Below are 15,405 nucleotides of genomic sequence, written 5' to 3' on the forward strand. Positions count from 1 at the left end.
CACGATTGTGATTGCAGGGCACGTGAAGTATTGTGAAGCAAAGTGCAAGCAGTCATCCTCCCGACAAAGGGGGGCTAGGCCGAAGCCACTAACGAAAAGCATCGACCCAAAGTCGTGCACATCAAAGAAACTTTTCATATAACTTTCTTTTCACGGCGAGGAATTTTACATATTAAAGAATGGTGGATTAATTACGGGGAATTATGGTGCTGTAATACCGGCTGTTGCTTCCTTCAATAACAGGCAGTTGTTTCAAAAATTAAATAAATTTAAGGCTTTATCATCTTCAGTACGGTATCTTGGTTCATTTGTGAGCAAATTAAGCTTTCATATATCCAAATTTTCTGATAATATACTAATTTATGAAAAAACTATTCAAAACAATTCTACTATGATCATTAGCTAGCGCATGTTCAGACAACTAAATTCAGCTGATCATACCATAAATTATGAAGAAAATTTTCTTGTAACCTCGTTGCCACCCAATATATCATTATAGTAAACGAAGTTGTAGATGTGCGATGAATTTGAGCTTTCTACATAGCCCCAAAGAATATTAAAGTAGTAAAGTAAATTAAATGAATTATTACCTAAGTATAAAGATTTCATTATTCGCGGATCTAAATCTGAACATCGGTACAATATCCTTTGTAAACACACCGTCAAATTGACTAATAAAAAAGTAAAATATTAAAAGTAATTTATTTTATCCACTGTTAGAATAATTTTCAACATTTTTTTTTTTAATTAATCAGTAAATTAACCTTTGAAATACTATAAAAAATATGATTTTGATCTTTAATAAATGTTTAAATATAGTGAATGAAAATTGTGTAATTACAAATTGTATAATTACAACTACATCCAAAAGGCAATTAATTTTATGTTTTCAAATATCTTATCCTAATTCATTTGAATATTTTAATTAAGTTTTTTATCGCGCATTCACCATTTTTACAACTGTTGTTAAAAATGGCGAAAGCGCTACAAATCCAATAATTAGTTACTATTAAACAAATTCTAAGAATATGTTGATTATATTTAAAGTAATTTATTTTATCCGCTGTTAGATCCATTTTTAACAGGTACTATTTAAATTTTTTTAATTAATCAGTAAATTAACCTTTAAAATACTATAAAAACATGATTTTGATGTTTAATATATGTTTAAATATCGTGAATGCACAAACTAATTGTATAATTACAACTACATCCAAAAGGCAATTCATTTTATATTTTCAAATATCTGCGCTACCAGTCCAATACAGACTCAGCTAAAATTGTTCGTAATCCAGCAATAGAAAAAATGGCGTTATTATTATGGATCGAAATGAAAATGGATCCGTGTATGGAACAAAGTTTTATTTTTAAGGGGCAAATTGCTAATGCTTTTGCTGAATGCCAGTCTGAATTGAAAGAGCTTCTAAAAACTGCCAAACAAGAAAAAATTACAAAATTCTTTAAGCCATTGCCTAAGCCTGAAGATAATAATTAATCAATATGGTTAAAAACCTCAATTAAATTGATTATATTTGTTCTTTATTTTGTCACCTAACGTATTCCCTATAATCCCATATACATTACTATTCCATATTCACGGTTTCTGTATTCGCGGCATATTTACGAAAAATATATCCCGCGAATAAAGAGCTTTTATTGTATAACCTGGTGGATTATGAATATTAAATCCAATATTTGATTTTACATTATTAATGTCTGCCGACTTCTCTAACTATACTATTAGAAATAATCAGCATCATTATTGAAAAAGGCGTATTTCCTTTATTGAAGGGAGTTCGATATCGCAAATAAGTATCCGCCGCCCTTTAGCACAAACGTCTTTGATCCAGAGAAGCACACAACAGGGGAATATTAATCAGAACTCGACAACAATAAGCATACAACACGCCCTCTACTTTCAATAGAGAAATTAAATATTAAATGACGAATTGTTCATTATCCGACGTTGGTTTTGTCACTAGCGGATAGATTAGAAAAGTTAAAAATAAAAGCGCGTCCCGATTCATTGTTTTGGAGGACTCGTCACAGAGTTTATGAGTTACAGAGGCAGAAATGTTTTGTGATAATTAATTTGTAAGCCAAAGGTATCATCCTGAATGCAACTACAATTTCATTTAAAACAAAAAAAAAAAGAATACTTTTTGAAATTTACATCGACGAACCTAGTTCGGACAGAATACTGAAGTGTTACTCATGAGGTCACATTTTGACGTATGAACCGTTTTCCCATGTTTTTTGTTCTATTCAAAACTTTAACAGCATATGTGAGAAACACTGACGACGTAAAATGATTCTATCTAAATTGGTTCTTTAATTTAATATCAATCATTATTAGTCTCTCACTATGTATGTCGATTAAAAAATAAAAAGTGTATTTCAAAACAATAAATATTAAGATTAATTGTTGAATAGTTCGTTGTTGCCGTAATTAGATTTTAATTCCGTAAAGGATCCTGGAGTGTTGATTAAGAAATGCATAATAGATAGTCCTTGTGTAATATGGATGGGGCACACAATTAGTTACTTTGTTCCGGCAATGACATGGACCCATGAAATAACGCAGCCGGTCGCTAGTTACAAGCCTATTATTTATGGGTACCTTGTGGGGATGCATCGCGACGCTAGACTCTATCCGTCTACTTGGGGACTTGTAATGTCGAAATAATATATATTTATTTATCAATCTATTATACTACATAGCAAAATTAATGGAACAACTCAATTTAAACACAAATTATATCTTAAGAATTATACTTTAAAGCAAACTGATTACAGGTTTATTTTCTTATTTATATTATATATGTTACAGGAAAAGTGGATTGTAAGGAAGAGTTGACTCTACCTAGAAAGAGTAAACTCTTACTAAAAGTATTATTAAATAATGAAATTAAACAGATCAACTTTCCCTAGGAAGAATTAACTATGCCTGTTGTGGTTTAGTAAGATTTGAAATGTTACTCTTGAGAGCAAAAACAAAAGCATCACATGAATGAAACATTTATCAAGTGCTGAAGATAGGATTGTAGAGCATGGTGATTATTTCCTCACTGACCTGAACAAGTCTATTGAGGCCATCAAGAAGCAAAGACATGAACCTTTCCAATATCTGGAAGAGCAAGCTAGACGTGTGAAAAAGGAACATAAATTCGAATTTTTGTCCCAGATGGTGAAGAAGAGAGGATATTCGATCTGTTCTTAATGTTGTGCTGAAGGTTGTCAATGATAGGTTTTATATAACTCGAACAAGAAATGGAATTCTGAAGCAGCATTTCTCAAGGTATGTTTTCCAGGCTAAAATAAAAAATCTTACTCTTTCTCTCATCTCTCTCACTGCTCCCAATATTGAATTGTTAAGAATTCAATGATAATATATATTATATTATATTTTGCAATATCTCAATTCAGTAAAGATCTCACGAAGATTATCCAAGAAAATAAAATTCCCATGGATAGAACAATAGCTGTGAGGAATGTTGCAACTTTTCTTGGAAGTGGACAAGGATTTTTCAAATGCTCCTGCTCTTACTGAAAGAATCTCTAGAAGAAATTATGATTTTCAACAACTTCTCTTTCTGTCCTAAGATGTTAATAAAGTGCTAAATTACAATATTTATAAAAATAATGAACATTATCTTCTACAGAATAGATTTCCAGAAAATGCCTTAATATTTTATTCAATTCCCATTTTTGCCCCTTCAGTTATGTAAAATGATCACATTATACATTAAATATATATGAACTAAATATGTTATTTTTCATTTAAAATTGAGGAAAGCATTTAAAAATTTTCTATACGAGGCTTAAGAAAGGAATGTGGGAAAATGCGGTGTTTACGGGATTTCTCAAAAATTATTTTGATTATTTTGGTATACGAAATTAGTAACCATTTTTTTAAAAACATTGACTAACAATTACATTCAAAACTTAATAAATATTACCCATATTATCTTACCATGTCCACTAGGTTTAACATGGAGTAAGATAAGGTATGAGGTATTATTATATCTCCGACTCTATTGTTGTTAAGTGTTCATTCCATCAGTCTTAATATGTTCCTCTGACTCGATGGTGAAAGACCTGAATCACTAACAACAAATTAATCGAATTAATTAAGGTAGTTTCCTTTTTTAAATTAGTTAGCCCACTACAACACATACTAATAATTATACCAGTGTTATTTTCATCCATATATACATATATATGGTAAAGGATCAAATTTAAGCCCAGCAAATGTAGAATCATTATAAAAGCAATAAGCGGATTAATTTGTTATATTCGCATATAGGGATTCCCATTTAAATTTAAATAAATAAATATATTGAAACCTTGGAGAAAATTTTGCAATTCCCAATATCAAAGACTACACTCACACACACAATTAACATGTGTTATTTTTGAAATTGGTATCCCGATTAGATAGTAAGCAGCAAGATTCTATATTTGACATTAAAATAAGAAATAATTTGTTCAAAATTTTTAGTAGATCTTATTAATAATTATGGTTTAAAATGACTAAACTTATATTAAAAATGAATGTATTTAATGTATAATGAAATTATAACAGTAGAATATAGGTATTAGATTAATTTAATATAATTATTAAAAATATTGATTGATTTGAATGATACAGCATAGGTGTAATATTGGTGTACTTAAAACTTTATCTCAACGAATATATTTCCCTAGCTATCGTTATAAATATATGAGATTATCGAAGCTGCTTGATGTTATCGCCATATGGTGTAGCTAATATTCTATGTAATATCAGTTTTATGGTGTAAGTTGATTGAGTAAATGAAGAGGGACCGTTTAGACTCGAGGCTTCGGGAAGGCAGCTCACCGCAATCTGCGTCAGATCGCGATGCCTAGAAAAAAAAGCGACGCAGAAAAGTGCCAATGATGTGATGAGCCGGGGATTCTAACGCAGATTAAAGATCGCGCCCGATAAAAACCAAATCTGATTCCCGATATAAAGTTTAAATAACCGCGTGCGATCAAAGGCGACAGACGTGCGTCTAACGATGCCGTCACTTATGTTCTATTCAGAAAAAAAAAATACGAAAAATTGTTTCCCCCCTTCCTACGTACAGTTCACTGGGCGGAAAATTATGAAAATTGAAAAGGTCGGCCTCACATTCCACTACCACTTCCGCCAATTTAACAACGATATTCCAGCGCCATTGAGTCGGCGAGTCTTATTTTACTATCGGACATAAGCCTGTCATTTTACCAACCGCTTTACCTCGGATCCACTGGTGGAGCAATTTTGCGTCTACGACTGCTTGCTCGACTTTTCCACACTGCTCTCTTATTATCGGTCTTTTGTTATCGGCTGCGGGATATATCTCTCGCACACACACGTCCTTTTGCTGATGGGCTACCGTGCCCATGAAAGCTCGCATTCCTTAAATGAAAATTGTAAGAAGTATAAAGGATCGTGATGCCGAAAAGTTTGTGGTATGCAGGTTTATGCTATTTGGCAATTCACTACTTGAAGGATTAATGGTAGGAAGAAGATAGAAAGGTAAATTTTATCATTTTATTTATTTATATTATCTAGAAATGATTTATGGTTCAGTTAAACAAGGAATAGGATAATGAGTTTAATTAAATATTGTTTTCTCTAAATTTATATGAAATGGAAATCTTTTTATAGTGTCACAGAATCTTCTTTTTAGAATCAGTTCAAAACAATGATTTAGTTTAGTCCAATTTGTTCTTACAACCTTATATTTGCTATTAATATGCACATATTATAACAAATTTAAGTTTATTTTAGTTTTTTTTTAGAAAATATTACCATTTGAGTTATTCTTAAATTTTGTGAAAATCAAACCATCTTAATATATTCGTTCAAAATGTAAAATAAGTGACTATCCCTAAGGGGTTACAAACGTTCCAATTTTTCTAATTTCAACATGACAATGATCTCAGCACGCCTTTTTTTGATTAAGCCTAAAGTTCGCCGAAAGATTAATAGGTAGAGAGCGGTAACATGTAAAAGATCCGTATCTGGTTTAATAACGTGTCCGGTTGCACGTAATCATAAATACGAAGAGCAACAATGCCAACAACAATACTGTGTAATGTCGCGCACGTACAGATTACAAACAGAACCGGAGTATTAGGGGATTGCATTTTCAACGCGAATTTCTCCATAAATATTAATGGCATATCCCAGGTTGGCTCTAAATTACAATGAATCTGTTTATATTGAGGGCACTCAGCTTCAAAGCTCATTTTCATGTTACAAATTATAACTGCATTTCATTAACGTAACATATTACATTTCATTCATTGCTACCTTTAATAAGGATTTTTTTGTTAGGTTAGGATTAACATTGTTTATAAAGTATATGTGTAACGATTATTCGAAACCAAAGATATTCACTTAACATAGTTATTTTCTGGGGGAATGTTTGATGTAGAAATGAGGAAAATAAATCAATTTGTTTCTAGTTTAGATTTAATTTACATATATCAATTCTAGACATTAGAAAAAATATTTTATATTTCTCAAAACTTTTATGTCGACATTTCACAAGCCCATAAATTTTTCAACATTTTAAAAATAGGTCTAAGAATACTGTGTTTATTTATTTTATACTTTCTGTATTTTTGTGTCAATCTTTCTAAAGAAACATTAATTTAAAAACGTCATAGCAGCAACCTCCAATCTAGTAATAAGAAAGTGTGTTTTGATTTGTCTGGTGTTTTCATTAGAGGATTACAAAAGGCAGAAGCGTCTGTGTCTGACGCAAATTGTCATTTTGTATAGTGCGGTACCGAAAAGTCCCGATTGCAATTGCTGATACTTTATGACCGACTTTCATTATCGAATACTTAGCCTGTCAATCCCCAATGGTGTGTACGCCATGCAATTATATAACTGTAGTTAATTATTAATAAATTACGTCCAATAATGTCCTAAATATGATCTTTTAAAAATATAATTTAATTAAATATTACAATTATAATAAGATGAAATATTTTTAATCGTGCATGTACATGCTCCTGAACAATTTGACCAACTGTAATGAATTCAGCTTAAACCATAACCGTCATAAAATCTGCGAGGTTCTCATAAATCGAAAGCACTGCCTTTTGATAGGATTAATACGCCGTTCCGGGGTCAACTCAAATAAACTCCGAGTTCGAAATTAAAATATTCAGCAGCGACGATAAACCATTTGATGTAAGTAGATTGAAAAACATCCGGGAGTTCTTGGAGGTCGAAACGAGGGCAACACTAAACGGTAAACCCTTATGGTGTCATGGAGCCCAGTAATTCGGTGGCGCGCCAAGGGGTGTAAAGATGCACACACTCATAAAATATGTATTATCACGGACAAAAATCTCCGACGCGCTGAAATATTCAGGATCCGACATTCGAGTGATACACACGGCTGATGAACGGCCATATTCCGCGGATTAATGACGGCCCGGCCGTCATTCGATATTGCGGAATAAATGCATTTCAATTAAGTTCACGATTTTTTAACCATTTATGCCATCGTTATTTAATGGAGTCAATTTTAGCATAAAGATTTATATCGTATCTACAATTATTTGTTAGTAATTATAACAAAAAATAAATTTCAGAAAATTATACTTAAATAATAAATAAAACATTACATGATAATCATTAGTGATTAATAATTTTAATTAATTATTAATAATTACTAATTAGTTGTCATAATTTAACAATTTAACAATTTAACAATTTAACAATTTAACAATTTAACAATTTAACAATTTAACAATTTAACAATTTAACAATTTAACAATTTAACAATTTAACAATTTAACAATTTAACAATTTAACAATTTAACAATTTAACAATTTAACAATTTAACAATTTAACAATTTAACAATTTAACAATTTAACAATTTAACAATTTAACAATTTAACAATTTAACAATTTAACAATTTAACAATTTAACAATTTAACAATTTAACAATTTAACAATTTAACAATTTAACAATTTAACAATTTAACAATTTAACAATTTAACAATTTAACAATTTAACAATTTAACAATTTAACAATTTAACAATTTAACAATTTAACAATTTAACAATTTAACAATTTAACAATTTAACAATTTAACAATTTAACAATTTAACAATTTAACAATTTAACAATTTAACAATTTAACAATTTAACAATTTAACAATTTAACAATTTAACAATTTAACAATTTAACAATTTAACAATTTAACAATTTAACAATTTAACAATTTAACAATTTAACAATTTAACAATTTAACAATTTAACAATTTAACAATTTAACAATTTAACAATTTAACAATTTAACAATTTAACAATTTAACAATTTAACAATTTAACAATTTAACAATTTAACAATTTAACAATTTAACAATTTAACAATTTAACAATTTAACAATTTAACAATTTAACAATTTAACAATTTAACAATTTAACAATTTAACAATTTAACAATTTAACAATTTAACAATTTAACAATTTAACAATTTAACAATTTAATTTTTAAAAATTATGATTGCTGTTCATAATTTTCAACAAAATTTCGGAATTTGTAGACAAATATTTTAAGGAAATCTAAATGATTACTCTCCGGTTTTGTAACAATTCGAGTTTCTCACCCACCAAAACCCGATTGGTTCCCGTAACGCCTGCGTTACAACTATCCTCGCGCCGTACATCCTGAAATCCGGAAAGCTCACGTGAAACTTTCAGTCCGGCGCGGACTTCCGATCCGAGAGCACCATTGAATCGCTCAGCGGAATAATATAAGCCAAAAGCACACGCGGAGACGCGCGTATTCACATGTTCGAAGACATTTTACCATCGACATGACTTCCGAAGAGGAGTTTATGTTAAATGTGGCCGGAAAGGCTAAGAGCATCTATAAACAGCCATCAACTGGTCAGAAACATGTCATATTTTATCCAACCAGTCCCGCACCATCGGAGGATAAAAAGAGTTGGTGTCAGACGGCTTCCGCCATCAACACCAATGAAAATGTTAAGAAAAAAGTGAGTTTTAAGTTAATTTAGCTGGTTGCTTTTGTAGATTTTTGATAAAAATTTGTTGTGTACCGTAGAAATAGGAATAAAATATTACTAAAATCATTGAAATATTGTTTCCATATGAAGTCCAACTTCAATATTCGAAATTTTCTAAAGGATAATACAAATATTTGAAAATTAATGTTTGAATATTAATTGTCTTTTGTATGCAGAAACAAAAAAAATGTACTACATAACGTAAACGGAATATGTATAATATTTTAATACATATAACTACATTCAAATATCTTGAATAATTTAATTTTTCCATAAAAATTATTAAAAAATTTACGAAATTGTTTGAAAGTTTATCAATTTTTATTTATTAAAATAAAGAAGAATTTAATTTTTCAAATCATACTTATAAAACATTTTATAACACTGAAATCTAATCATAAATGAAAATAACTAAAATGTTACAAATACAATTTTGCACTTTTCAAATAGTAAAAATAAAATAATAATAAAATTGTTTTTACCTAATATTTGAAATGAACATAGTATTAACTCAAATGGAAAAACATTTATTTATGTAATACATTGAAAATAAAGTAATTTATTATGTACGTATGAAAATCCGTTTTTTATGAATTATAAAAATTACTAAACATATAAAAACAAAACAAGAAAATAATATAATATACATAATATTATTTGGTTGAGCGTCATCTGATGCCAAATTAATTTTTTCATCATTATTAACTTGTAAGTAAATTAATGATAATAATATTTTATAGACTGTACATTAAATACATAAAATATTGTTTTTTTATAAAATTATATTATTATTATTATTATTATTATTATTATTATTATTATTATTATTATTATTATTATATGTCGTTTCAAGTCACACAGTTTAGGTTTCATAATTGCTGTCTGAAAATAGGTATATGTAATGTAATTATTTGATTATTTGTTTCGTAACATATTTAACCACAATTTAATTTTATAAATTTAATTACAATCTGTCAGAAACTTTCATTACTTGGAAAAAAATATAAATACGATTATTAAACTTGTTTTAGACAAGTAATATTGCCCGAAATAAAAATTTATGTACACTTTTTATTCAGAAAAGAAAAAATTAATTTACTTTAAAACTTGATAACAAATATTTTAATTTAAAATATGTACTAATCTTCATTTTTATTTAAACTTTTAATTAATTTAAATTCAAAATTAAGTGAAATAAAAATACTACAAATAAATAAAAACTTTTTTATCAAACTGGAATGTATTTTTCATAATTTAATACTTAATTGTAACACAATAAATTACCAAATAATTCAATATTTTTAGCTTCTAATAAAAAATTACAAAATAAAATTAATTTTAATTGTAATTTTTCTTTTGACTAATATGGAAATTTATTTAGACTTTTCCTTCCTTTTTATTTTGCATAAATAAAATAGTAGGAAGTCATGCCATTATAACAGATATATATGAAAATTTTATTAGTAGTAAGTTTGAAAAATTTTTTTCGAGAAATTATAATATCATATGAAATACAAATTGTTTTTTTTTTAGATTTTGTTTGCAAATTTCATTAATTTAATAATGACATGAAAAAGAGGAGTTTAGTTCAGTTAAATTTTCCAACTATTTACAAAAATAAACGACGTGTTTTAAAAAAATTCATATTTATTTTCTAACTGAAAATTAAAAAAAAGAATAAATTTGTTTAATATTATATAAAAAGTATGAATATTACTGGTAGTAAACATTTTGCCGACAATTTATAATAATCTCATAAATCTTTATAGATGAAACGTGTTCATGTATCCGTAAAACAATAATTTTAGTTGGTAAAAATATTTCTTTACTGCCTATTTTATTTTTATTATTACTCGTCGAATATAAAGTTAAACTTTAAACCAATATTCATGATTATTACAATTTACACCGCATTGCGAATTATCACCTGTTCAATTTGTCTCCGCCATAAACGAATTATATCACCTCCGAGGCAAATAAATCCATTGCGCAAATAAGAAATCTGCATGGTCCGGAATAATTTTTGCAAAACTCGACCATTAATTCCCATTAAGCGGACTGCAAGTGGCCGGGTACAAGTCGTCTCGAGGCCCGAATCCGCCGGATCCACCGGATCCACCGTCAAAACGCCTTGTTCGGAAGTGAAGGTAGCAGACAGGTGTGTTGGGCCGAATATATGGGCCGATCGTGGCGTTCTCCCCCGAGGATCGTGGCCAACATAAATTCATTGCTCTCCAACTGTACAATGCAATGCCTTGGCTGTAAATTACCATCCGCGATCATAATAGTTTGGACTGCCGAGGAGCGGGAGCACCGGAACGTAACGGCGCTCCAGATTTTAATTCAATTATGATATTTATTTCGCTTTTGGCCAGCTTATTGTATGATATATATTTTTTTTCATTACACATGGTTTGGGTATTTATAAACATCAACTGTATTAATGGTTTTAAATTTTTTTGTGTAATTTTATTGCGGTACAAAAATTATTCGCACATTTTAAACATTATAAAAAATGTATTCTCATTTTATACATTTTAAATTTAATTTAAAAATATGATAAATTTGTATAAATATATGTAATATAAAATATCCAATTATAATCAACATAATTTTAATAACTGTCTTTGGAAAAATAAAAAAATACAATCAATAATAATAATAATTAAATGTATGATTTTATGCCCAATCCTTATGATAAATTATCTTTTTAAATTATACAGTACGAAAAGAGTTAGATCCACCTGAATCCTGAAAGAGACATCATGGACAATAGAGACAGTAAGTCTCCCACTATGGGACAGACTTCTACTGTTTCTGTCATGCATGATGTCTCTCTTTCTCTAAATTCAGACGGGTCAAACGTTTTTCCTACTGTATATGAATTTGTGCGCTTGTTCTGTGTAGTCAGCAATTTGGCAATAATTGTTGATTTTGTTTTTCAAGCCAACAATTTCATCTGTCACCACAAGATATAAGGGTCAAATTTAAAGCATCGTCTTCTTGAAGAAAATATTTGGCTTTCTAACAGATGTAACTTGATCATGATTAATTATTATATAACAGTAAAATTGAATTGTTATTTTAATTAACTTTTGTAATAATTTTTAACAAATATTGCCTATATCCAACAAGATTAATTTTAGACTGAGGGCTAAATATGTTAATATATTAATAAAAATAATCAATAAAGTGTTTCTAAGATAGTTGGTCAAAATTTGAGACCAATAGTGATGAAAAACAATATATTTTTTGTTCTAAAGTTTTTCCTAAAGAAAATACAGCCCCACAACTACTGATAACTATTAATTATCAAAACGTTTGTGAAATATTTTCGTTTTAATGCTTGAAGAAAATTAAAATGATCATTAATCTGAAATATCTCAAAACAGCTTAAGACTACCTTTTTCCTTCCAAACTGTGTAAATTATATGAGAAGCTTAAAAGTTTTAAACAATATTAAGTGCGTAGAAAATAGGGCGAGAAAAAGAGAAGAATTCCCCAGAATTCCCTATTTATGTATGTATTTTAGGATAATATATGCAATCTTTTAATACGATTGGATCAAAGATTACAAAAATAAAAGAAAAAACCATTCTTGAAATTTAAATTTGATGGGCTGTATATATTTGGATTTTCTTCATTATTGAACATGTTCTAACTGCTTCTTAATTTTGATCACCCGCTTTAAATAAGTCAGTAAGGCTGATGATTCAATTACTTCATTAATTTTTTTGGGAAACAGACAAACATTCCCCCATAAATTTTCCTAATACTCAAATCATAAAAAAAATAAAATAAAATAAAAAAAATAAATAAATATGGCTTAAAAATTCGGTATATGCAATGAATTATTGACAAAACAGGAAATTGTCTGCTTAAAGTGATTTGGCCGTAACATCTGCGGCTTGATTGTGGCGTGGCGGTCCCGCAAATAGAAATCGCGGAATCGCAAGGCGGCAGCAGGAATAAGGGCCCGGGCGCCCACTCGTCGAGGAATCTCGCAACTTCAAAATTACTAAAATTCATATCCACCTGATCCGCAATTACAACGCGTCGGAGTCATTCCGCATAACATTTTTCCGCTCCTTTTTTGGCAGTCGCATATTAAATTTAAATGGAACATTTTAAACGTCACCGAATGAAAAATTACGCAATTCGGTTCTGTTAGTTTTATTAGTCGAAAAATGACGTACAATATATTTAACTTTCTGTTAAACATAGAGTACAGGATGTTGAATTAATGTACTCGGTAGGAGTATCTTTGGTCTAAGTTATTCAGTAATTATTTTGTTAATTAGGAAACCGAATTTATTTTTGACATAAAATTTTTCTCATACATGAACGGAACAAAAATGAATTTTAATTAGTTTGTAGTTTCAAAAGCAAAATTTATTTTTAATTTTTCTTACACATAAACGGAATAGAAATGAATGTATATTAAATTGAATGTTGCTAAACAAAATTTAATTTCTACTTTAAAGGTAAATAATGGAATTTGAGTTTTTCAGCACTGAAAATTAAAGCATTGAATTTAAATACTAATATGCATGAAAAAACAAACTTTTATTGATTTAGTGAATTTTTATTATTATTTTTTTTTCTCTTAAAATTTATAATATAAAATTTCTAATTACTAAGGTTAACAAGTATGTAAATATTGACATAATTATTTGTAAGTAATTGATTATATAATAAAGCCGACACATAACCCTTTTATTTAATATATTCAAATTTATGTACACTTTCGTGTTTAGACCGTGTTGAGCTTTTTTCTGTTCGTGTAATTAACTTATCACCGGCACCTGACTGCAATATTTTCACTACTTACATAATTTAGAAAAGAATTATTGATTCACATGCAGGCACTTAAATTTAATTTATTTCTAGAATAATCGATGTATTTTTAAAGTTACGATTTATTATTGTACATGTATTTGATTATATTTACATGTATCAGCAGTTTTATTGTTACTTTGTGTATCGGACATGTTATTCAATTTTCTTTCGAGATTGCGCTTCCACTTTCTCAGGAGTTTTGCGATGAAAAATAGACAGGGAAAAATTGTGATTTATCACCGTCTTATGTAAAAACTTTTAAATAAATCGAGAGTGAGGGGGCAGTGAGCTGCACAACCAAGAAGTATAAATAGCGGGATCAGAACGTGAAAAGTCGCCAAAGTGAATATGAAGAAAAAGCGAGTCGGCTAAAAAGTTACTTATAAATAAGAAATTTCCCTTGATCAACTTCCGGGGACGGTAAATTTAACTGTCAAGATGTGATATGTGATACGCAGGGGGTAAAACACATTTCTTTCCAAAATGTCGCCTATCAATTTTTACAGGTTTATATGATAAATATTTCAATATTCTTTGTATTCTCCTAGATAAATTAAACAAAATTACATCAACAACAGAATATTTAAATCAGTAGTAGAACTAATATAACCAAATTTCTTTGGAAATTAATAAAACAAACTTAATTTGGCCTTTGTTAGTTTGCCAATAGCATTAGCAAACTCAAAATTTTGAGACTGGTGGTTTCGAATATACCTCCAATACGTATTCAATTGAATTGCAGTATGGTGAAAGCCTCTGCGTCTAAGTAATGTAATGACTATCAAAAATAATTGGTTGAATAACCAAGTCATGATGTAGTCGAGAATTTGTAGTTTCTTGGTTTAATATGAGCAAGGCCGTGCGTGTCTATAAAGATATTTTACCTTACAAAACCACCTCCAAAGGCAACACTTGGAGCTATGTTTTGGTCACAATCTCTCACCATGCCATATCATGTCCAGTATAATATATACCTATACTCCATTCAAATTATGTACGGAATAACATAAACAAATATAGTTGCATGATAAGAACGTAATCGCAGATTACATGTTTGATATTGGTCAGTTCGGAACACTTGACACCTTCATACTAATTTTGTCAGGGTAGCATATCCTGACTTCTGGTCCTAGATCATTGTCAACCACCACGAATTTGGGTAACCTGTTATTGTAGACTTAGGTTACCATGTTCCAAAATTACAGTTATGGCGGCCAAATTTTCAGAAGAAAGTCCTCTTTGAGGTATTTTACAGTGCTAAACGTCAAATATATTTAAATTCACAAAATGATTTTTTTGAAAATAGAATGTTGTTTATTTTTATGCCTATTAAATACATACAAAATAAAATAAATTGAATTTACAGACAGTCTAGAACAGCGAATGTTCAAATGGTCAGGGGCACAGCGTGTGAATAATTAAATTATTCATTGTTCAAATTGATAGAAAATAGTGAAAAAATATATAAAATTTAAACTCTCATCAGAATTG

The sequence above is a fragment of the Aethina tumida genome, chromosome 7 (genome assembly GCF_024364675.1).
Source record: "Aethina tumida isolate Nest 87 chromosome 7, icAetTumi1.1, whole genome shotgun sequence".
Classification (NCBI taxonomy): Eukaryota; Metazoa; Arthropoda; class Insecta; order Coleoptera; family Nitidulidae; genus Aethina; species Aethina tumida.